Consider the following 23862-nt stretch of genomic DNA (forward strand, 5'->3'; position numbering starts at 1 on the left):
ATACAAAAATTAGCCGGTGTGGTGGTGCAAGCTTATAATTCCAGCTACTTGGTAGGCTGAAGCAGGAGAATCACTTGAACCCAGGAGCCTGAGGTTGCAGTGAGCCAAGATCGTGCCATTGCACTCCAGCCTGGGCAACAAGAGCAAAACGCCATCTAAAAAAAAAAAAATTTAAGTTTAAATTTAAATAGTCATATGTGGCTAGTGACTAGTGTACTGGATAGCATGACTCCAGAAAACTGAATAACTGAAAGAGAATAAGAGTTTGAGAAATTCTCTTAAAACTCAGAGGAAAGATACATTAAAAAAAATAGTGATGAAATGAAAAAGGACAGATCCAGGAGGAATCCGAGGAGGATGGAAAGAGAAGACAGAAGAGAGACAATGTCAACGAAGAAAGGAAAAAATTTTTTAAGTATGAAGAAATACCTTGGTTAGTTGGATGGACTTACCATGTTAGCATTATCAACACATAACAAAAAGACAGCAATGCTAAGACATAGCCTGGTAAAATTATTTTGAATTTTAAAATTAAAGTAGATTTTGCTATGAGCATCCAATGCATGGAAATAAATAGATTATTTAGAAAGAAACAAACAGCAGAATGATCTCATATTTTTTTGGGGAATTCAAATGATTTAGAAAAATGATTATATAGTTTTGTTGGAGAAAATACTGAGATTTAAAAGTATTTTTATCTAGCTAAGATGGGTGTGTCTGTTCAAAAGCAAAAGAAAGACATTTTCTGAAATACAGATGCTCAGAAAGTCAACATTCACTGAAAAGAAAAAAAAAATTATGTAAGTAACCTGTAGAGAAAGTTTAACATCCATTTAACATAAAACCCATGAATGGGAAATCATGCTGTTAAAGAATTGGAGGAAAATCACTAAAACTGTAAAACACAAAGTTTAGTGTAAACAATTCTTGCTACTATGTTTATGATACAATGTACATGTAAAGATAAAGAAATAATGTAAAAATTATTTTATGTTAATAATCTAAAAATCTCAGATTACTTCAAACTTGGATATGGAGAAGAAAATAATGTAAACTCAGCCAGGCTGTCTGAAATGTGTATGTTTTGATGTAGACTTATTTAGGTCACAAGAAACTGTTTTTTGAAAGCTATGATATGCTCCTAATATAGGCCTCTTCACACCAACATTTAATATCAGTTTTATGATGGTGTTACAAGTGAACTTATCTGGAGATACTAGCAGAGGTGGCAGCTTTCTCCCTGAATTTGGGGATGTTTACTCTATCTTCTTCTCACAAGTTTCTGAGAGTTACCACAACCTCACGAACCAAAGTGTTCTGATTTTAGGAGACGCCTCAGTAGAAATTACCTGGCTTTGATTATTTCTCATGTTCTGCACTCATCAGGTTAATTCTCAAATTACATATGTTTTCATGTCTTCAGGGGAAAGTTAAAAGCACTCTACTCTATTAATTGAGCTTCACTTTTTAATAGGTGACCTCATCCAATTGATACAGAAAGCCCAAGAGCCATGGAAATAGAACAGAGACCAAAGCTTTTTTAACACAAAAAAAGACAAGAAGAAATTTTAACCATAGCAGATCAGTCATTGTGTAAGCTAACATCTTCATTCTTCAGCTTCCCTAACAGAAAAAGAAAAAAAAAGCATTAAAAAAGAAAGTAGATGTATCAGTTATCACAATAAATACAAACGGTTTAAATTATTTTATTAAATGAAAAATTAAATTGAGTTAAAAATAATTCAACTTTGTACAGTTTCTAAGAGTTATATCTAAAAGTTTGTGGAGAAAGATTAAAACTAAAAGTATTAAAAAGCATTTCAGGCATATGCAAACAAATAGAAAACAGGGGCATGGAAGTAATACCACGATTTAAAGCACAACACAGTAAATAGGATAAAGAATGGTTTAGGCTGATAAAAGTTATTATTTGAAAGTATGCTATAATAGTCTTGATTCATAATATTTTATATGTATTATTATCTAGTGATATAAAGCAAATGCTTTAAAAACAAAGAATTTAAAATTACATGGGAGATGAAACAAACACTTTCATTCTTTCATAGGTAATGAAGACAAAAATCTATATTTTTATGAAATTTTGCATCAAATTTATTAGACTGAATATATAAATATTTAACATTGGATTCTATAACAGAAGAAATATTCCTTTACAATGTCTACAGAATATTTACTAAAATTTATCATAGTCTGGCCATAAAGAAATCCTCAATAATTTCAGATGGGTAGAAATTAAACAGCTCATATTCTTTTACCAGAGTACAAATTCTAGAAGTTAAAAGAACAGGTTTAAATAAAAACCACTTGGAAACTGCTGCAAGATAGAAAATATCCTTCCTCAATTAATTGTATGAACAAATAAAAACTAACATTTAGAAAATAATGGACTAAGTGCATATCAAATCTCACAGGATATGGTGCTAGGCAACACAATCATAGCATTAGTATTGAATAACAAAGAATGAAAATAAAGAATTTAACTTAAGAAGTTAAAGATTAGTAAAATAAGCACAAGAATAGCATAAGAAGAGAAATGAAAAAAAAAATTCTGTAAAACCAAATCCAAGAAACAATATAATTTTTAGATTGTGTGTAAGCCTAATTAAGAAGAGTCAAACACAAACTTGGAAAACTATGATTGACATTTATATCATAGGGCAGCCACCCATAAATTTTCTTTTTTTTTCTTCTGAAACCAAGTCTTACTCTGTTGCCCGGGCTGGAGTGCTCTGGCGCGATCTCGGCTCACTGCAACCTCTGCCTCCTGGGTTCCAGTGATTTTCCTGCCTCAGCCTTTCGAGTAGCTGGGATTACAAGCACCCACCACCAGGCCCGGCTAATTTTCGTATTTTTAGTGGAGATGGGGTTTCGCCATGTTGGCCAGGCTGGTCTCGAACTCCTGACCTCATGTAATCTACCTACCTCGGCCTCTCGAAGTGCACACTGATTTTTTTAAAAGAATGAATACAATTTACATTTTTCTGAACAGATTAAAAATCTTAATTAAAACCATGATTAGGGTCCGGGCGAGGTGGTCATGCCTGTAATCCCAGCACTTTGGACGGCCAAGGCAGGCGGATCACCTGAGGTCAGGAGTTCGAGACCAGCCTGACCAACATGGTGAAACCCCCGTCTTTACTAAAAATACAAAAATTAGCCGGGTGTGATGGCACACGTCTGTAATCCCCACTACTTGGGAGGCTGACACACAAGAATCGCTTGAACCTGAGAGGTGGAGGTTCCAGTGAGCTGAGATGGTGCCACTGCACTCCAGCCTGCGCGACAAAGCGAGACTCGGTCTTCAAACAAACAAACAGTGATTGGGATAGGGTAGGGGATATGAATAATAATATTGATTGAAGAATAATTAAACAGAATGGATACATATTTGGTGGCAAGATAAAGAAATGTTTTCTTTTTTTTCTTTTTTTTTTTTTTGAGATGGAGTCTCGCTGTGTCGCCCAGGCTGGAGTGCAGTGGGGCGATCTCGGCTCACTGCAAGCTCCGCCTCCCGGGTTCACGCCATTCTCCCGCCTCAGCCTCCGAGTAGCTGGGACTACAGGCGCCCGCCACCACACCCGGCTAGTTTTTTGTATTTTTAGTAGAGACGGAGTTTCACCATGTTAGCCAGGATGGTCTCGATCTCCTGACCTCGTGATCCACCCGCCTCGGCCTCCCAAAGTGCTGGGATTACAGGCTTGAGCCACCGCGCCCGGCCAAGGAATGTTTTCAAAGCATTTTTCTAAATAAGCTCTTGGCTCAGAATACAGTATGGGTAAGGTCACAGAAATCTCATTGCACAGTGTCGCATTCTTTTTATGTCCTGAAATGTGAATTTTTTGAGATATGACATTTGAGCTATATATTTTGGATCCCTACTGCTAGGCTTGGTATATATTAAGTCCTCAGTAAATACTTGTTGAATGAGTGAAGTAATCAGTGGAGACCTGCCACTGATAAATATTACTTCAAAAAATTTTCGAAGTTGTTGCCAATCTCTGAACCATTGTCATTTACTTTCTTTCACATATCTTCCTCCTTTCTTTGTTCATGTTATTCCTCTCTCAGTACAGCCTTCCTTTGGAAGGGTAAGTTTTGCTTGTCCCTCACAACTTGGTTTAGACATGACTTTATTTTAGAAAGCTCCCTTTTCCCACTCTTCTTCCACACTAACCTAGCCAGGTATCCTTTCTCTATTTCACAATAGTATCATGCACATGACTATATTACACAGATACTATTTGTGCAATTAGTTTTCTTCCCAACAAAACCATATACTCTTGGAGGACAATTACTATGTTATATTAATCTTCAAACTCCCAGCATAAACAATGAAATTCAGGAATTTGGAAGGACCCAAAATTGTTGAACACTGCGTAATTGATGGGTCCATTTTGTTATAGCAGCCATCTCCACTCTACCATGTTTTGCAAGATTCTGTATAACAAAACAAGCTATGCTGACTATTAAATAGTAATTTTATTTTTCACTTTTATTAACAAAAATATGCATAACTATCAGAGTTTTTTGATAAGAATAGGACATCAGAAATTCCAAAGGATGTGATAAAAATCTTGCCTGTGCAGCTTTGTAGTGGGGAATGCACAAGTTTTGCAACATTTTTTTCTGAAACATTGACTCAAAGGAATATGACTTGATAGATGCTAGTTCGGTACAAATGTAATTGTGATTTTTGCCATTAAAAGTAATGGCAAATGCCACAACCACATGTGCACCAACCTAATAGATTTGCAGGCTCTAGATTTAGAGTTTCTTTTTCTTTTCTTTGTAAATTTTGTTGCTTGTATTAAGAAACAAAATATGCAAAAGTACAGAAAATACTATACAGACACCTGCCTTTTGCCTTTTTTTTTTTTTTTTTTTTTTTTTTTGCTGCAGAGTTCTCTTTATTTTCAGAAATGAAGGCACTATGGTTCAAGTCTCATCTTTCAGGTCTTCCCTTCCCTGCCTTAGTCTACAGTATGGCTAGACATGGCAATGGTACTAATCTTGTCTTTGGTTAAATTTTGATTTTTTGTTCATCCTGGATCTTTTTGTGCCTTGATGTTGATTTGTGAAACTTTAGTTTCTGATTGATCCATGCTTTCTACTCATTAGCTGTTTAACCATTGGATTACTTACACTTTAGGCAGGGTTATCACCCAAAAAAATCTAGCCAAGAAAAGCAAACTGTGAGGTATTTCCACGGCATGGTAATGATGATGTTCTCTTAAAGCATCAAGCCTGAATTCATGGCCTGGTTGCATAGTTAAAGTGCTTAGATATGTTTTCTGTCTGTTCCCATATCCCAAGAGAGAACTCCCAGCCACAGACAGTGCCTGGATCCCTTTTCTAAGGAAGCTTTTTCCTTTCTTTTTTCCTTCAGCAAAGTGTCCTATACATTCAGCTGCATATACCGCATTGTTCTGGAAAAGACAAGCCAAAACAAAAGATTATTTCTTGGAAGATGCTATGAACTTCTAGAGAATGAGTTCTTTCCGTTTGGAGCTGACCTCCAGGTCTCAGCCTCTGTTTCTTTTCATGTGCCTCTTTTCTCCTCAGTTCTAGAGATTTCATGGGTAACGACCCTATTTGAAGAAACACAGTAAGTTTATTTAGTTGTTGCTGTGGGACAGTCACTGTGGTAGGCAATTTTCATATGTTATGTTATTTACTCCCTTCAAGGAGGTAGGGCTTATAACTTCCATTTCTGAGTTTGGGGAAACTGGATTTCACAGTGGTTAAGTAATATGTTAAATATTGCACAGGGAGCAACAGAACTGGAATGCCAAAATATATTAACATTTTGTTCCTTTTTGCAGATACTTGAGAACCATTAAAGAATCTAGAGAGTGAAGTAACAGAACTGGAGCTCTTGTTTAGAAAGATGATTCTGGTGGAATGTGGAGGATGGATTGGTGGAGGCAAGGGTGTTTTGATTCACACAAGAGATCATGACCAACTGAATTAAGTCAGCAGCAGTAAGACAATAGATAAGAGATGTCTGAAGGGGGAGGATGTAGATTCATGCAGCATCTTTTTGAAGAAGGTGGTTGATTCTTTGGTCATGACCAGCAAAGTCATTTGAATAGGACAGGCCTTGGAATCACAAAGATCTGGGCACAAATCTTCCCCTCTTTAACTTCCTTGCTGTAGGACCTCAGGCAAGTTATATAATTTTTTCTGAATATCAATTTCATTATTTGTAAAAATAAGAATAATAATTTTGCTTTCTCATGAGGTTGTGAAAATTAAACAAGATGGATAATACATGTAAAGTCTTTACATAATTGATCTCTGGTAAGCTATTGCTATTATAATTATGTTATTATTATTAGTGAAAGAATCGAAGGAGGGTTGGGTTGATGGCAAGCACACAGAGGGAAGGCCAGAATGTGATGGGATACTTGATGTTTTCTTCTCTCAGGCAAGAGTTATGGGAAATAGGGAAGAAGAAGATATACAGCGAATGCAGCAGAGAAGGGATAAACTGAAGGAGAATAAGCTGGTGTCCTGGCTGGTTCCACTGTCTAGGGCAAGGCAATCAGCAGGCCTTCTATTCTAGGCAGTCTTTCCTGACTGCTGGTTTGAATCCTCCATACTGCTGCATTTAGCTTTCCTCCTCTCCTTACTTTTGGAGATCTGATACCCGTTTCAGATTTTTTTTTTTTTTTTTTTCCTGCACTCCCAATGCTGTTTTCCCTTCTCCCCACCCAGGTTCTTCGCTCAGTTCTCCTGAAGTCTTCAAGCCCATCCACCTGGTTTTCTTTGTTCAACATTTCACTGGCATTCAATCCAAAGATATTTAAGAGGCATCAACCGTGTTGCAGGCAAGAGGAAGGAATTCCCTGAGCCCCATGGAGCTCACTCTCTCTAGAAAGACATATCACACTCTCTCCACTATGCTCAACATTGCCTGGTGTCTGTTTCAAAAACTGCCAGAGCCGCTGATTTCAGAAGTGGGGGATCTTCAGAGGAGGGAAGGGAAATGAAAAGTAGAAACTTCCATTCATAGGCTTAACAAGATTTTGTTACTGCACACTACATAGCAGGCACCCTGCTAGGAAGCAGAGGCCTAGAGTTGAAATAAAGTAGCTATAAGTTTGCTGCTCTCAGAAAACTTACATTCTATGGGAAGAAACAGACAAATGTTAGTAAACAGATTAATTAATTACAAACTGTGAAGCATATTAAAGGCTGGGGCAAAGAGAATAAAATGGGTTAGAGTTTGCAATCCCTCTCCTTACACTGGGTGGTAGCTGTGAGAGTTTGGCCAAATGCAAAGATTTGCTTTCCAGGTCTTCATACCAAAGAATAGGTGGGAAACACTAGATCAATAGACTTTAGTATTTTTAATACACCTTTTATTTTTGAATTGTTTTATTTTATTTATTATTTTCTTTTAGACAGAGTCTCACTCTGTTGTCCAGGCTGGAGTACAATGACACGATCTCGGCTCACTGCAACCTCTGCCTCCCAGGTTCAAGCAATGCTCCTGCCTCAGCCTCCCAAGTAGCTGGGATTACAGGCGTGTGCCACTACACTCAGATAATTTTTTTTTATTTTTAGTAGAGACAGGGTTTCACCATGTTGGCCAGGCTAGGCTCGAACACCTGACCTCAGGTGATCTGCCCGCCCCAGCCTCCCAAAGTGCTGGAATTATAGGCATGAGCCACTGTGCCCAGCCTGGAATAATTTTAGATTTCAAAAAAAGTAGCAAAGACAAAGGACATAGAGAGGTCTTCTATATCCTTTACCCCATTTCCCCAAATGCTAACATCTTCCATAATCATAGTACTCTGTTAAAACTAAGAGATTCACATTGATGCGTTACTAATAATTAAACTTCAAGCTTTGTATTTCACCATCTTTCCTTCTATTGTACATTTTATTGTTGTTATTGTTGTTGTTCCAGGACCCAGTTAGGGATATCACATTGCAGTTAGTCTGGCATCTTTTTGAAACTTAAGTATTCATGCCTCCATGAGCTTATTTAGCACACAGATATAAAAGCAGACACAGAAGTTGAAGTATTGCTTGCATAAGATAGTTTGCAAACACATATGCAAAGAGGATCAAAAAAATCCTTGAGAAACTGGGTAGCCATCACTACCCCAGCCACTGATGTCAGCCAAGCCTTTTGCATTTTTCAATTTCTCTCTCCTGGGCATCTGGGAAAGCTCCTGCATCTCAAAGATTGTTCTTTAAGTTCTTTAAGCAAAATGGGACTTGGAATGCAGCATTTATAAATTACCTATGAGGGCCTGTAAACATCAGATTGTTTTTTTAAATTTAATTGCCCTTTTAAATATTTAATTCAAAGACAGGGCTGGGGGAGGGTCATGGAGGAGGTTTACAGGATGACTCAAGAACTGTTTCCTGTCTATCAAATGGACAGCCCGCCCAGAAAGATTAACCCAGATTCCCCCAAAGAAATCTGTGTCAAATTGATGCTGAGTTGGTCTGGCATCTGAGGAGAATCTTGACATGACAAGATTAACCCTCTCAGTGCCCCGGGGCTCTGAGAGAAAGACTTTCAAAGGTTTACCTGTGCATAGCTCAGCAGAAGGTCACATAGCGCTGAATTCTCTGCGGGAGGAGTGTGACACGGCAGGAAGTCAGGAATGAGTGATGAGGAGGTGTTATTACTCAGGGGGGATTTCCCACCTGATTGCACTGCATTGGCACTGATGTTTTATCACACTGTATGCTTGCTGTGAATTTGCCATAGAGAAAGCTGCTACTGGCTGGTTACAGACCTTGCAGTCCACAGTGGTGGGATTGCGACACTTCACCTGCTACCAGATGAGTAATCTGGTGTTTTGGATCCTTAGCTCATGAGGGGACCCTTATCCACTGCTAAGTAACCTCTTTTCTCCCTGGACTTTTGAGTCTTGATTCATGTCTTTGTAAACATTTTCACTCCAAAGTGTGACCTCCTTTCCTAATTTTTGCAGAACCATTAAACCTTCTGTTGTTTAATTGTTAACCTACTCCCTTTGCTCTAAACTGTATGAATTGGCTTATCTTCTTAGGGCTTCTCTAGAAGCAAAATTAATGATACCGACTGCTTGTCACTAAACAGAGGCTTAGGGAGAAGGACATGAGGAGATGTGAGACTGAGAGATATATAGAGAAGAGGCCTATGGGCCTAGGAGCTCACTATTTTTTGGTTGTCGAACAAAAGTTCTCAACTTACTCCTTCCTACATTGAGGCCAGCATTGACGGTCCAGGATCTGGCTGTCAGAACTCACCCAAGAAGAGCAGCCCTAAGATTGAGTTCTGATGGTGCAGTGATAAAGGTGGCTCTGGTTCAGGTCACTTCTTTGGGTTTTGTTTGTTTGTTTGAGTTAAATTTATGGTTTGTGCACAATTGGAATGGTCTTCAACCACTTACTCATCTGGTAGTCTGCATAAGTGATAAAATCTCTCTCCCAGTTTCTACCATGGACCAGATGAAGTTAGTTTTGACCGGAACATCAAGCATGAAGAATAGTAAGCATCTTTAGCTCCCATAGCAATTGTAGTTGGGATCTCAAGAATTCACTATGATGTAACTACTAAGGTGTCACCTATGAAAAGAAGTATCCAGGATTGTTCTTAAGCTCTACACTGGGCACCCATAGACCATATGTGAGCTCTGGGTATGTTTTGTTTGACCACACAGGTGAACACAAATCACTCTGCATGGGACATCACAGCCCCCACCTCTCCTATTGTTTTATGCTCAATCTGCTTCATATATTTGCCTCACATGTAGTGGGTTAGATAGTGGATCCCAAAAAGATATGTCCAAGTCCTAATTCCTGGAACCTGTGAATGTGACTTTATTTAGAAAAAGGGTCTTTGCAGATTAATTAAGTTAAATATCTCAAGGTAACACCATCCTTGTTTTAGGGTTGGTCCTAAATCCAACGACAGGTGTACTTATAAGAGAAAGGTAGAGAAGTTTATGTGAAGATGGAGACAGAGATCAGAGTGATGCTGCCACAAGTTAAGGAAGGCCTGGGACTGCCAGAAGCTTTAAAAGGCAAGGAAGGATTCTTCTCCCCTAGAGGCCATAGAGGGAGTGTAGCTCTACCGAGACTTGGATTTTAGACTCGACCTCCAGAACTATTAGAGAATAAATTGTTATGTTAAGCACCATGTTTGTGTTAATTTGATATGGTAGCCCTAGGAAATGAATACACTCCTGCAGTCATAACACATCTGTATTTGTTTACCTTTTAATCTCTGTGTGCTTGTGTATGTATATTTGTGTCTCTGTGTGCTTGTGTATGTATATTTGTGTCTCTGTGTATATGATATATGTGAGTATGTGTTTATCAAGTGTTGAAGGCCATTTAGACTCACACAACTGCTGGTCGCTATTCTCCTATGCTCGTGTCTTCCTTCTCTGGCTGTCTTTTTGTTGTGGCTTTTTTCTGAATCTTTGAGGTATCTGTAGTTTTTGTGCATCTGGTACCCCTTCTTCTTTATTCTGGTGATGGAAGCCACCAGTCTGATGATGATAATTAATTTATGCTTTGAGTAATTAATTAACTAAACCACAGTAATTTTGAACACTGATAAATACTCCATGATCTGCTAGAGACTATAGTTACAGTGGTGACCAAAACCAGGCAGTCTTTTATGGTTTTTTGACTTATCCTCTGTAGTGGGCATGGTACACACATTGATGCACCATTAAGATTCTCTCAAGGAAACAGAGAAGCAGAGTGAGCAGACAACACCTGGCTCTGACTGCCTCAGCTGCACAGAACAGCCTCACCTAAGGCCACATATTTCCTGGGGCAGCTTACCTCCAGCATGAGTGAGGCAGAAGGTAAGCAATATTGTTCTGGAGCTGTCTGCCCAAGAGAGGCTCCTGGGGGCCTGTATCACAATTTGACTTCTTCCTCGGCCCAATCTTACTTTCTCCCCCTGCTTTCCACAGGTGTTACTTCCTATGCCCTGGTAAATATCTTGCACTCCAACCTTCATCTTAGCATCTGCTTTCAGATATTCCAACCTGGACAGTGGGTCAGAGGGCAGCTGAAGCAATGCTTATTCAAACAAATGTGACATTGTAGTGTGATTAATGCTCCAAAGGAAAGTTCCCTGGTTTCTTGTTCTCATGTCTACACTTGGAGATTGTCCCTCTATCTCCTACTTGGATGGTGGCCTAAATGTGGGACTCAACTCCTTTCTTTTATTTACATACACGCTTTACACAGCCACGCAGACAAAGCTGCTCATATGCACCAAACTTCACTACAACAATGCCTTGCACAGATAGAAGGTATTTCTGAAGATTCGGTAAAATGGAAGAGTTGTACAACGAGAAAAGGCAAATGGCTTAAAATTTAAAAATAGATATTCCGGTTCTTGAAAAAGTCCTCTTATTATTTCTTCCAACAGAGGCTTAGTCTATTATATTCACAAGTTCCTTTGATTTTGTGGCTTCAACACTGCACATTATTATGCCAAGCAAAATCGCTTCTTGCCTCCATTTTAACTTTTCAATCCTTTAAAACTATATCCCCTTTTGTTACACAGGTGTATTCATCTGAAAAACCTCACCGAACTATACACTTAACATCTGTGTATTTTATTGTATGCAGCTGTAATACTCCATTAAAAAAAACTGTGCCTCCTCAGGCCCATAGAAATAAGTGGCTATGCAACCTACTGTTAATTATACTTTTACTATACAATGGTCTAGCAAGGCTTTTGAGATCGATTACTCTTTATTGATATCTGATTACATTCTTGGGGAAGATGGCATTCTTTTCCCTCAGTTGACTCATGACTCATGGGGTGAGGTGGGTTATTTCTTCTAGCAATATTTGCTTATTTCAGAGCAATTTTTGCTACACTGTGAGCTCCTTGAGGGGAGAAGCTATGTGTCCTTGTTTCTATGTCACCTACACCTTGCATCAAGCCTGAACCAAATAATGGTCTCAGTGGACACTGAAGGCAAAAATTAATCAATTGATAAATGGAGGAAGAATGAGTCCTAAAAAAATGTGTAGGCCATGGGACCATGAATGGATACATAGCCAGGAATTTGTATAGCTGTGGCTTGGGTCTTGAGTACCATTAGAGTCCAGATGGTTTGGGTTGGAACATGAGCCACACTAGAAGCACTCAGAGTTTGACCCATATCATGCAGCCTTCTAATGGTGCCCTTTGATCCCTGTTGCTCCCTACGTTGAAAGATTAACCTTCATATTCAGAACTCTTCTTCATCAACTTCATAGTCTCTATGCAGATTATTAACATTCATAAACTATTCAGACAATTGCTCATTCATTCCTTAATACACTTTTTTAAAGCTAAACATGCTAAGAACTTTTATGACCTTGTGTCTTTATTTACATTGTGCTGTTTATGCAAAATTTCCCTTTCCTATATATTTCCTACAAATGATTGTTACAAAGAACATGGGTGTTGAAGTCCTGAAGATCTAGGTTCAAATTCTAAGTCGGCTACTCATGAGCTGGGTGACCTTGAGCAAGTCACCTAAACCTTTCTGAAACTCAAATTCCTCATCTGTAGAAGGCATGGTAGTGGTACGAGTGATAATTATTTCACCTGGTTGTTATGAGGATGAGATCAGCCAACATATTTAAACATATTTGAGACCCTGGCACCAGATTTGTACAAGTTCAGGGTTCTGAGAGTGAGTATCTTCATAAATCTTGCATCCTAGTCACCTCTCTTACCTCAATCTAGATTGGGACCTGCCTGGAACATAATAGTTGCTGATTTCTTCCTCTCTCTCTCTTTTTCTGTTTCCTCCAGCATAAATAATTATTACAAATTAATATTGTTATTATTCTAGACCAGGGATTAAAAGTGTGGCCCAAGGGTCAAATCCAGCCTGGTTATGTAAATAAAGTTTTACTGGAACACAGTCATGCCCATTTGTATGTGTTAAAACTTACTGCTTTGTGTCGTATACTTATTATGGTTTCCAGGCTTGTGTGCCTAGTGGTGACTAAAGATGTTCTTTTCATTTTGTTATGGAAAGTTTCAAACAACCATACTTTTGCTTAAGTTGAACCCACTTTGGGAAACATTTATGCTCCTTTCATGTCAGCAAGAGCAGCCTCCTTTCACTTTTCTTTTTTAAACTTAAATTTATCAACCACCTAAGTCTAGTAACCAGATTTGTCATAGAGAGGCTTCCTATAGGTTTGGGACCTTTGCTCAAATCAGTACTTTTAAGCCATTATTAGATTGTATAAAGAGGGAGACAAAACAGGGCCTGATGCACTGACAATGAGCAGAGCAGCAGAAATGTGAGATGCCTTCCGGTTGGCTTCCTGCTGCTAGCGTGGCCCACTTGCCTCAAGGGAATCATTCTCAAACTTTCTGTTTCACTATGCGATAGGAATCTCATTACGTCTCAAAAGCCTATTTTGTAACTTACATCATAAGGCACCATTTTAATAAGCTGAGCTTTGCTTAAGCTGCAGAGTTGAGTTTGGCAATATGTTGGTTGAGATTGTCGTGGGGAGTCATCTTTCTGGTTTCGACAGAATTATTGGGTCATGGTTCTGGGAGCTTTTGGCTTCTTTCTTACATAATATTGACCAGCTACACTTTGATTAGCATTCACAAAAGCATCACAAAACCGAATCTGTATAAGTAGTCTGTCCTCTTTCGTCCTCAGGTGAGGAAAAGCCTAAACATTTCCTTCTGTTTTTTAGTCTTCCTTCATAGGTCCTTTATAATTTTTGTTTATTTTTGATAAGAATTAAATTATTTACTAAAGGTTTGAAGAGCTGGATTAATAGAATAGGGCCTGAGTGCTTTTTTTCTTGTGTTTGAAGGCGGAGATGAATTTCTCATGCTGTAGCTAGCAACAACAATTTGCTAGCTGACTATATTTCAGGAAGGCTTTGAACCAACAAGCAAAGACTAGCTAGCTTCGAGTCCAGGGGATTAGAGCAATTGAAAATAAGTTTTCCACTACAGGGGAAAGTCAGCGAGTTACTCTCACAACTGTTTTAACTCAGGTTTATTGAGTTTGTTAATACATCTAGTTGAGACGCCCACATTCTCTACCTTAGTGTTTCTCAGTGTGGTCTGAAGACTAGCTATATTGGAATATTCTGAGGGAACTTGTTAAGTAAGCAGATTCTATGGACCTACTCCTTACTCAGTGATTTAGAATCCTGGGATGAAGTTAGGGGAGGGGATGTTGAAAAGCAGTAGAATTTTATAAGTTAAACAAGATTTCTGGGTCATCCTTCTATTTATTAATGTTTGACAACCAATGATGAGTAAAATATTCTCTTTTTATTGCTCACAGTGGAGTTTATAAAGGCAATATACACAAAGTGCTGCAGCATAGGACTATGCGAGATGGCATAAAAAGACAGAAGATGGACCACTGAGATAACCTGTCAATTCATTGATTGTCTTACTACCCTTGGCTGAATTGACTGAAACTCCATCTGCTTTGTTGGCACATAGACAAGACTTTATTGGTCGAACGTTGAGAGCAATTGATTTCACATGATTTTTACATACCATCACTAAGGACTTTTGAGTATGTTTTGTAAGAGACTTTCAGGAGTTGATACAACAAGGGAAAATGAGCTCCTGGGTACCTCTTTCACATGTAGTGAAGTAACTCACTTCAGCCTTCTCCTGACTTTCACTGAACCCCCAAAGGAGTTGACTGCTTTACTAGGGGGCTGAAAGCTGGTATTCATGTGTATTAGGCAATTCTTGCCCCAAGGAACTTTCAATTCAGCTGCTACATAAAGTAACTACAACTTGTAAAACCTAAAACGTATTATATGTTAGTCCGTTGACTAACTTATGAATTTAGGGACCCAGTGAAAGGTGACATTCCTGTTTCCCTGAGGACAAGAGGCTGTAGGAAACAGGTCAAAGGATTTAAGAAATATTTTTTGGATAGTACATTAGTTTCAGTTCTCTAAAGAAACAGAACTATTAGGAAATGGGAAACCAACAGAAAAAAATATATATATAGGTGTGTATATATATATGTGTGTATATAATAGTATATATAATATATATTTTACATATGCTTGTGTGTATATATATTTTCTATTGGTTTCCCATTTCCTATTAGTTCTGTTTCTCTAGAGAATTGTAACTAATGTACTAATACTATCCAAAAAATAAATCTTAAATTCTTTGACCTACATATATATGTACATATGACCTACATATACATATATATAATATATATAATACATATATATTATATATAATATAATATAGAAACCTTGGAGCTTCCTGGATCTGGATGTAGATATCTCTCCCAAGACTTTGGAGGTTTTCAGCTGTATTTTGATAAATAATTTTTCTATAACTTTCTCTATCTCTTCTTTCTCTAGTAATCCTATAATACAAATATTTGTTCACTTAATGGTATCCCATAAGTTCTGCAGGCTTTCTTTTTTTTTTTTTTTTTTTTTTACTGTTTTACCACCCCTTGACTGGAATATTTTGAAATACCTCTTGACTGGGATATTTTGAAATGCCTGTCTCCAAGTTCAGAAATTATTTCTTTTGCTTGACCTAGTCTGTTGTTGAAGTGCTCAGTTGTATTTTTTTTTTTTTATTTCTTTCATTGAATTCTTACCTCCAAGATTTTTGTTTGATTCTTTTAATGCTGTCTATCTCTTTGTTGAATATCTCATTCAGATCATGAATTGTTTTACCGATTTCATTGAAGTGTTTCTCTGTATTCTCTTATATTGTTGAGTTTCCTTAATATCATTATTTTGAATTCCTTTTTAGGCATTTTGTACATTTATTTCTCTTTGCAGTCTGTTACTGCAGAATTATTGTGTTCCTTTGGAGGTGTCATGTTTTCATCTCTTTCATGTTTCTCTCTCTCTCTCTTTATTCAGAGCACATACGTGTAGCCAACCACGATCCCTGGTGGACTGAACAAAGTGAGAATAAAGGCAAAGATAAGAAAGTATATTTGGAAGAAGGGGTCAGGAGTCTCCTTGCCTATAGTGGACAAGAGCCCTGAGCTTTTTCAGCCCTCTGAATTTATTAGGTAAAAGAGATAATGAGAAGGGGGGAGTGATTGTTGGGTAATTGTCAGTCGGCCATTTGGTTCACAGCAGGCTTGTGAGACTACATCCTTCGAACAATAGGTGCTAGATATCCCAGTAGATAACTTCAGGGAGCCTGGCGCCAGGGAATGATGGCTCTCAGCAAACCTCCTGGCAGCAGGTGCAGTCCTGAGTTTGCTCACATCCTGCATTTGTGATAAACAGTTTGCTGTTTGATCATATAGCCTCCGGTGGAATGTTGAGTTGGTCACAATCCCTTTGGCCTTTTCGGTTCCCAACACATATGGCCCATCAAACTTTTCCCATGGTGGGCTGAAATTTTACCTCCTATAATTATTTACTGGCTATGGGCTTGCATAGGAAGAATGTGCCCCAGATATGCAGCTTTGTGCAGTTGAGGCAAATGCTAAAGGAGCCACTTCCAAGGGCGGGGGCAATGAGTCCTTCTTTGCAGAGGGATCTGGGAAGCTTATCTTTCTGTCCCTTCACTATAATTTTAGTTCATTGCTACTGTATAGAGAAGTGGTCCCCAAGCTTTATGGCACCAGGGACCAGTTTCATGGGAGACATTTTTTCCACAGGTGGGGGTTGGTTGAGAGGATGGTTTCAGGACAAAATTGTTCTACCTGAGATCATCAAGCATTAGTTAGATTCTCAGAAGGAGCGCTCAACCTAGATCCCTGGCACGTGCAGTTCACAATAGGGTTTTTGATCCTGTAAGAATCTAATGCCACCACTGATCTGACAGATGGCAGAGCACAGGTGGTAATGATCGCTCATCTGCTTCTCACTTCTTGCTGTGAGACTCAGTTCCTAATGGGTCATGGACAGCACCATCTCGCAGTCTGGGGATTGGGGAACCCTGGTCTAGAGTAGTGCAAAACATGCTCCTTCCATGTTTCTGAGGACTGACCCTCGGGTATTTACAAACAGTCAACTTGCCTACTACATTTCATTTGTAATCACACCTCGATGCCATTTATACATATTTAGTTTAGTTTAAGCATGTGCAGATATATTACCTTTTCCTCCTTGAAAGGCTTCCTGGTTACCCTATGTGGCTGTTTGTTCACCATTTTTGTATGGGCCTTTGAAGCTGAGGGCTTGGACAGTTCCTACTGTACAAGTGGTCAGAATCCCTCTCCCTCCAAACCCAATGACAATGTTCCTTTAGTAGGATTAAGGTGCCATAAGGACCTTTGCTTTTTAAATTAGGCTTACACAGAGCTTAGTAACTATAAGTTCCCTCCTTATCCTGCCTCTATTTATCATTAATATGTTGCACTTCTCAGCTGGCGAAGGATAAAATAGTTGATAGCAAATGAATTAGGTATCAATTAATTTCTAAAGCAAACCTAATGGGCATTTAAGAAGAGAATTTAATGTCTCATTTACTCTCTATAGCTATCTTGTTAAATGCCAATTAGGTATCTAAATATTTCCTACAAGCTTAATGAATTATAATAAGTAATAAGTGATTACCACTTTTTTCTAGGATCTTCGCACTCTCGACTTCCAGTGCAATGATATTAGACGTTTTTTCTCGTCCTATTTAGGATACAGATAAAATAGACTCAAGCCTTCCTAATTAGCATTAGCTACCTTATTTAGCAATAAAGTACTAAATTTGTAGTCAATTCTGAATATAAAAAATATCAAAATGCATGCAGCTAGAGAATATATGAGTAATAGGATTTTCACTTGAAAATAAAGTGAGCACTATTAAAGTGTTACCTATAATGAACGTCTAATGTTTCACCTTCTCAATGCCTGCCTCACCTCACCCCTCTCACTGAAACCATTTCTAGACACCAAGGCAGAGAGCGTATTAGCAGACTCACACATGAATTGATGGGCTGTGTGTTTGTGACTGGAATGGTACACAAAAACCTAAAGGCAGCAGGGGCCAGGACAGTGGACTCCACTACACAAAATGGGGAAGGTTAAGGAGGCCTGGTCTGGGATCTAGCCCTTCAAGGGTTTCTCTGCCACTCTGGGAGAATAGAGTGATCCTTCGGTTTGCTTATCCAGGCTTTGATATCTAACAGTGCCCTGTGGGGTTGGGGAGATTAGCAGCCAATATTCAGGTGGCAGGCTTAATGAACTACTGTTTCACTCCAAGGAGGGCTCTGGCCCCTGAAAGTGAGGGTTTGGGTGGGACTGCAGTGGAAAGAGGTGGGAAATACTGGCCAGATATGAGTAGCACAGCGCTCCTGAGCAGTCAGCTCTGGTAACGTAACTCAGTTACATCATGAGTTATGTATGGATGTCATTCAGTTCAGACCGTGGAGTGGAGGTTAAGGGTATGAAATTTGGGATCAAACAGACCTGAGTTTGAGGCCCAACTTGCTTCATACTTGTCCTTTGAGCTTGTTTATTTTGAAGATTAAAAGAGAGAATTTGCTTAAAGCATGCAATACAATGCTTACCAAATAGCACACAATCAGTAAGTGTGCTTATTATTAGAGTGAATAATAATGATAATAAAAATATTAAGGATGATGAAGTCACTTTGTTTCTGAGAGTGTATCTGATTCGTAGACTGTCCGTTTGATAGCTCTTCCTTCCTTAGGAAAGTTAGTTAAGTCATGATTCAGTTCCTTCCTAATGAAAGTTAGTTCAGTACAACCTGAAGCATGTACAAATTCCACACAGAGTGTTGGTGTGCCTGTTGTGATGATGCAGCCACTGCATACAACATTCATATCATGACCTCAAGTGAAAAAAAATCCATTATTTTTTTCTTCCAGAGAATGAAGGGAACACTAGGTCATTGTTAGATGGCAATAGCTACTTCTCAAATACCTTGCTCAGGAAATACCTTGTTCCAAATACATGCTGCAAAGCTGAGGAGGACTCTTGCAACTGGGCACAGGGGTACAAACACCACCTCATTTCCCAAGGACAGCTCCACTCTTCAATGAGGCCATTCATCCTGGCCCTACACAATTACTGTCGCTTACACAAACAGTTATGGGGCATTCAAATGACAAATGCTAGGCAGCCATCCAAGTCACATTTCTGAAAAATATTTTTATTACAGGAAAATGCTCATGATGTAGCATTAAAAAGGGGGAGGAAAGCAGGAAACCTATCAAGATCAGCAGAGAAAATAACTAGTATAGATCCCGGAGTTAAACTCAGCCTCCTTTCTCTCACCTCCAGGCTGGCCTCAGGAAAATACCAGACAGAAATAAAAAAGAGACAAAGATCCAACTAACTTCATATACATCAGCAGGCAATACTGGCCTTTACTGCGATGGTTCCTTTTGGATACCAAGGAGGGAGTTTCGCTAATCATGGGGAAAATTCCTAAAATTACCTTCTCAATAGCTTTCTTCTGGAGTCCAAACCCTCCAGTAGCTGACCAAATTTTTGCTCTCCTCTCTCTCATTTTGCCTCCAAAATACTCTAATTCCTGAGTTTCTTTGTTCCTGCTACTATCCATTCTCTGTCTAACCTCCTCCATCTTCCTCACCTCTTACTTTTTTTCTTCTCTTAGTTATCTCTATGTGTAGGTCAGGACATGAGAAAGTGAACATTTGAGCCACAAAGCCTGGGTTTGAAGCCTGCCTCTGAAATTGCCTAGCTGGATAATCTTGGGTGAATTTCTTAATCTTTCTGTGCCTCAGTTCCAACCTGTATAATGGGGATGATAATACTAACAAACGGTCTCTTGGGGTGCTTTTCATGATTAAGTAAGTGGGTTTACATGAATTACATAGAACATTGTTTGGCTTTAGAACTGAATAAATGTTCACCACTATCATCATCATTATCATCATCATCATCATCATCATGTGGATTAATTGACCTTCCCTCCTGCTTCTTCAAGCTTTTTCCCCACTCTTTATAATGGCTTTTCTCCTAACAAAAAAGGAGTGGGAGGATTTGCAAATAATTCTTACTTAACATATATTTAAACCCTGTCATATTATGTAAAAAAAATGCCTGCATGGAAATGAATCTGTGATAAGCAGAATAATAGTCCCCCAAAGATGTCTATGTCTTAATACCAGGAAGCTATGACTATGTTACCTTACATGGCAAAAGAGTCTTGGCATATATGGTGAATTTAAGGATCTACAATTGGGGAGATTATCCTATGGCCCAGTATAATCATAGGGGTCCTTATAAGTGAAAGAGGGAAGTAGGAGATTCAGAGAAGGAAGCAGAGATCCAGTGCTGTCATTGCTGAAAGGGGCCACGAGCCAAGGGATGTGGGCAGCCTCTAGAAGTTGGAAAAGGCAAGGAATAGGTCCTCCCCTGGAGCCTCCAGAAGGAATGCAACCCTGCTAACACCTTGACTTTAGCCACAGAAGACCCATTTTTAGACTTCTTACCTCTAGAAATATAAGATAAATTGCTGTATGGTAATTTGTTACAGCAGTAATAAGAAATTAGTAAAGTGTCAAAACTATAGCTAAAAAGATTATGTATACAGTATGGATTTCTGAGAAGTTCTCCTTTTCTTTTTCTTTAAACTGTCTCTGCCTTCTAAAATAAGAAGGCAAATGCTAGGCTAAGAAATGATAAATTACGGATGCCTAACACATGCCAGGACTGTTCTTATGCTGCTATAGAAAGAACCCAAGCATGTGGATTTGGAGTTACTACTAATGCATGGTCATCACCCATAACTGAGCTTAACCATGGTTCCTGGCTGTTACACCAACTCCACCATCCACTTAAACAGATGGATGGTGGAGACTTCTCCATCTACTTAAGTTCTTTTTACTAATGCATCCCAAACTTTACTGTGTATATAAAGAACGTGAGGATCTTGTTAAAATGCAGATTCTGTCAATATCATTAGACATCAAGAAAATGCAAACTAAAATCTCAAACAGTACCACCATATACCACTGGAATAACTAAGATGAAAATGACTAGCAAGTCACCAATAACACCGAGTATTATTGAGAAGGCGGTTCAACTTGACCTCACGTACATTACTAGTGGGAATGTCAAATGTATTTGGAAAACTGTTTGGCAGTTTCTTAAATAGTTAAACACATATATAGCATGAGATCCAGCCATCCCACTCCCAGATGCGTACCCAAAAGAAATGAAATATGTCCTCACAAAAACTCAAATATGAATATTCAGGCTGGGCGCGGTGGCTCATGCCTGTAATCCTAGCACTTTGGGAGGCCAAGGAGGGCGTATCATTTGAGGTCAGGGGTTCGAGACCAGCCTGACCAACATAGTGAAAGCCCGTCTCTACTAAAAACACAAAAATTAGCCAGGCATGGTGGTGGGCACCTGTAGTCCCAGCTACTCTGTAGGCTGAGGCAGGAGAATCACTGGAACCCAGGAGGCAGAAGTTGCAGTGAGCTAAGATCGCACAACTGCACTCCAGCCTGGGCAACAGAGCAAGACTTCATCTCAAAAAATAAAAAATATAAAATATAAAAGAATATCCACAGCAGCTTTATTCATAGTAGTTAAAATCTAGAAACAATGCAAGCAGCTATCAAGTGGTGAATGCAGAAACAGAAGGCAGCACGCGCACACAGTGAACCATTACTCAGCAATAGAAAGGAGTTACTGACATACCGAACAACACGGGTAAATCTCAAAAGCATTATTCTGAGTCAAAGAAGCCAGACTCAAAGACAGCGTACTATATAATTCCATTTATAGAAAATGTAAGCTAATCTCTAGTGACACAAAACAAATTAGTGATTTCCTGGGGCCGGGGCAGAGGGAAGGAGTGAATGTGAAGAGGAGCAAGGGATCTTTGGGGGCGATTGAGCTTTTCCGTGTTTTGATGGCCATGGTGGTTTAATGGGTATAGACAACTATCAAAATTCATCAGATTTTACTCTTTAAATGGATGTGGTTTGTTATATATAGATTATTCCTCAGTTAACTAGATAAAGAAAAAATAAAGCAGATTCTGATTTACAGGTCTGGACTGGGCAGGCAAGTTAACAATTCTAGCAAGTCCCCAGTTGCTGCCGATGTACTGGGTCCCAAAGGCTCTAGAATATCTTCTCCTCACCTTCTTCACTTACAGGAGATACATTTGTGTCCAACTTTGCTTACAAAATAAAGGTCTTGGGTAAGGAAGTCCCTTGAATGTCTTTTCCCTACCCCCTGTGAGTATAAATCCACTTGTGCAACAATTTGAATATATGTAAGAAAAAGTACTTCAAAAGGTATTTCTTCTGCTTTAATTGTAGCCTTACCAATCCCATCATTCACCTTTTAATGATGACCTTGGCTTGAGCTTTAAATTGAAGCATATGTGATTAGCAACCAAAAATTGCATTGGGATTACTGTACTTTCACTCTAAGTCTTTGAGCGAATTTCTAGCCTTTGCTTATAACATCCATTTTCAGACATGATTAGAAGACAATTAAAGTAGAGGGGGAATAGAAACAATAAAATTAATACTTTTTGACTCATGAGGGATTAGAAATAGTTCAAGACAAAAGCAGAAAGGATATTGGCCACCTCGTGCCCTTGCTTAGTGATATTCATCTGCACATTGGACAAACCTGGGTTTCTCTGTGAGATGTAAGGTATTTATATGTAAAAGAATCCCTTGACATTGGTACAAATCCTTCGCAAATCTTCACATACTTTAAAAGCACTCTGTGAAGAACAAAGCTTCGTCAAGAAGCAGTTTCTAGGCAGTCTTCAAGGCTGCCTCTCTAGTGTCAGAATTTGTTTCAATTGGAGTCCATGTGCAATCCATGCCCATGTCTCAACAAAGTAATCAATTAAAATAATTTGGGGTCTTTAGAATAATAGTAGTTGAAATGATGGGTGCTGTATAAATTCCAAATTCCTTGTGTACTGGCCAAAACAAAATAAAACAAACACACAAAAACACTAGAGAAAGCGATGGGTATGGCTATGATAGCTATAATGTTTTGTAGATTTTATTAACTGTCTATGCTTTTATCTCAATATATCTAAGATACTGTTAAAGTATTGAGAAGGGAGCTTCCATTGCTATCTTTCCATCTACATTTACGCAAAACTTACATACACCATAAAGAAATGTTCTGCCTCAAGTATCAATATTGCATCAATTGTGTATCTGTTCCTCTAGCTATTTGCCCCTATGGTGCCTTTTCATACATTCATAGAAACATGGAGAATTTAGAAATTATGGCCCTTCTCCAGTGCAATCGAGTTTTATCTGTCTATATTACTTGGTGTTTAGCACATTGTAGCTGTTCAATAAATGTTTGATTTCTTACAGAATAATAGTTTGACTTTCAAAGATTTAAAAAACAATCTTTTTAATCTGGGGCAAGCTTGGACAGGAAGATTGCTAAGGCTTAGTTATCGCAGAGGCAGAACAACTGAACCAACCTTTCTATGTGTGTCAGACACAATTTTATCTTCCTGTTTGAAAAAGTAAAAACAGAGTCACCTGGCTAAATGGTTTCCTAAATGTCCCCCCTCCTCGGATCCTCATGACTTTATGAAACAAGCCACAACAAAACTCCTCTAAAGCTAAACTAACGTGAAATAACCCAGGGCTTGAACTTGTCGCATGACGTTGCTTTAAATTTTAATGTGAGCTCGGGAATAGATTTGTGAACAGCAAGGTAAAGCAAAGGCCATGAAATATTGATTCTGTACATTTTCTTATGCATTTTTATTTTCCAATTTAGTAAATTTTTCATCTTGCCTGCACTTAGAGGTTTGCTATGAAGTCGTTACTACCAATTGTATTAGCTCTTGTAAATAAATAATCATCGCTAGAGCTGTTTGCATGACGAGAGGTGGACAGGGCCTGCTCCTTGTGAGCACTGACTTTC

This window comes from Papio anubis, chromosome 16, assembly GCF_008728515.1.
Source record: "Papio anubis isolate 15944 chromosome 16, Panubis1.0, whole genome shotgun sequence".
Classification (NCBI taxonomy): Eukaryota; Metazoa; Chordata; class Mammalia; order Primates; family Cercopithecidae; genus Papio; species Papio anubis.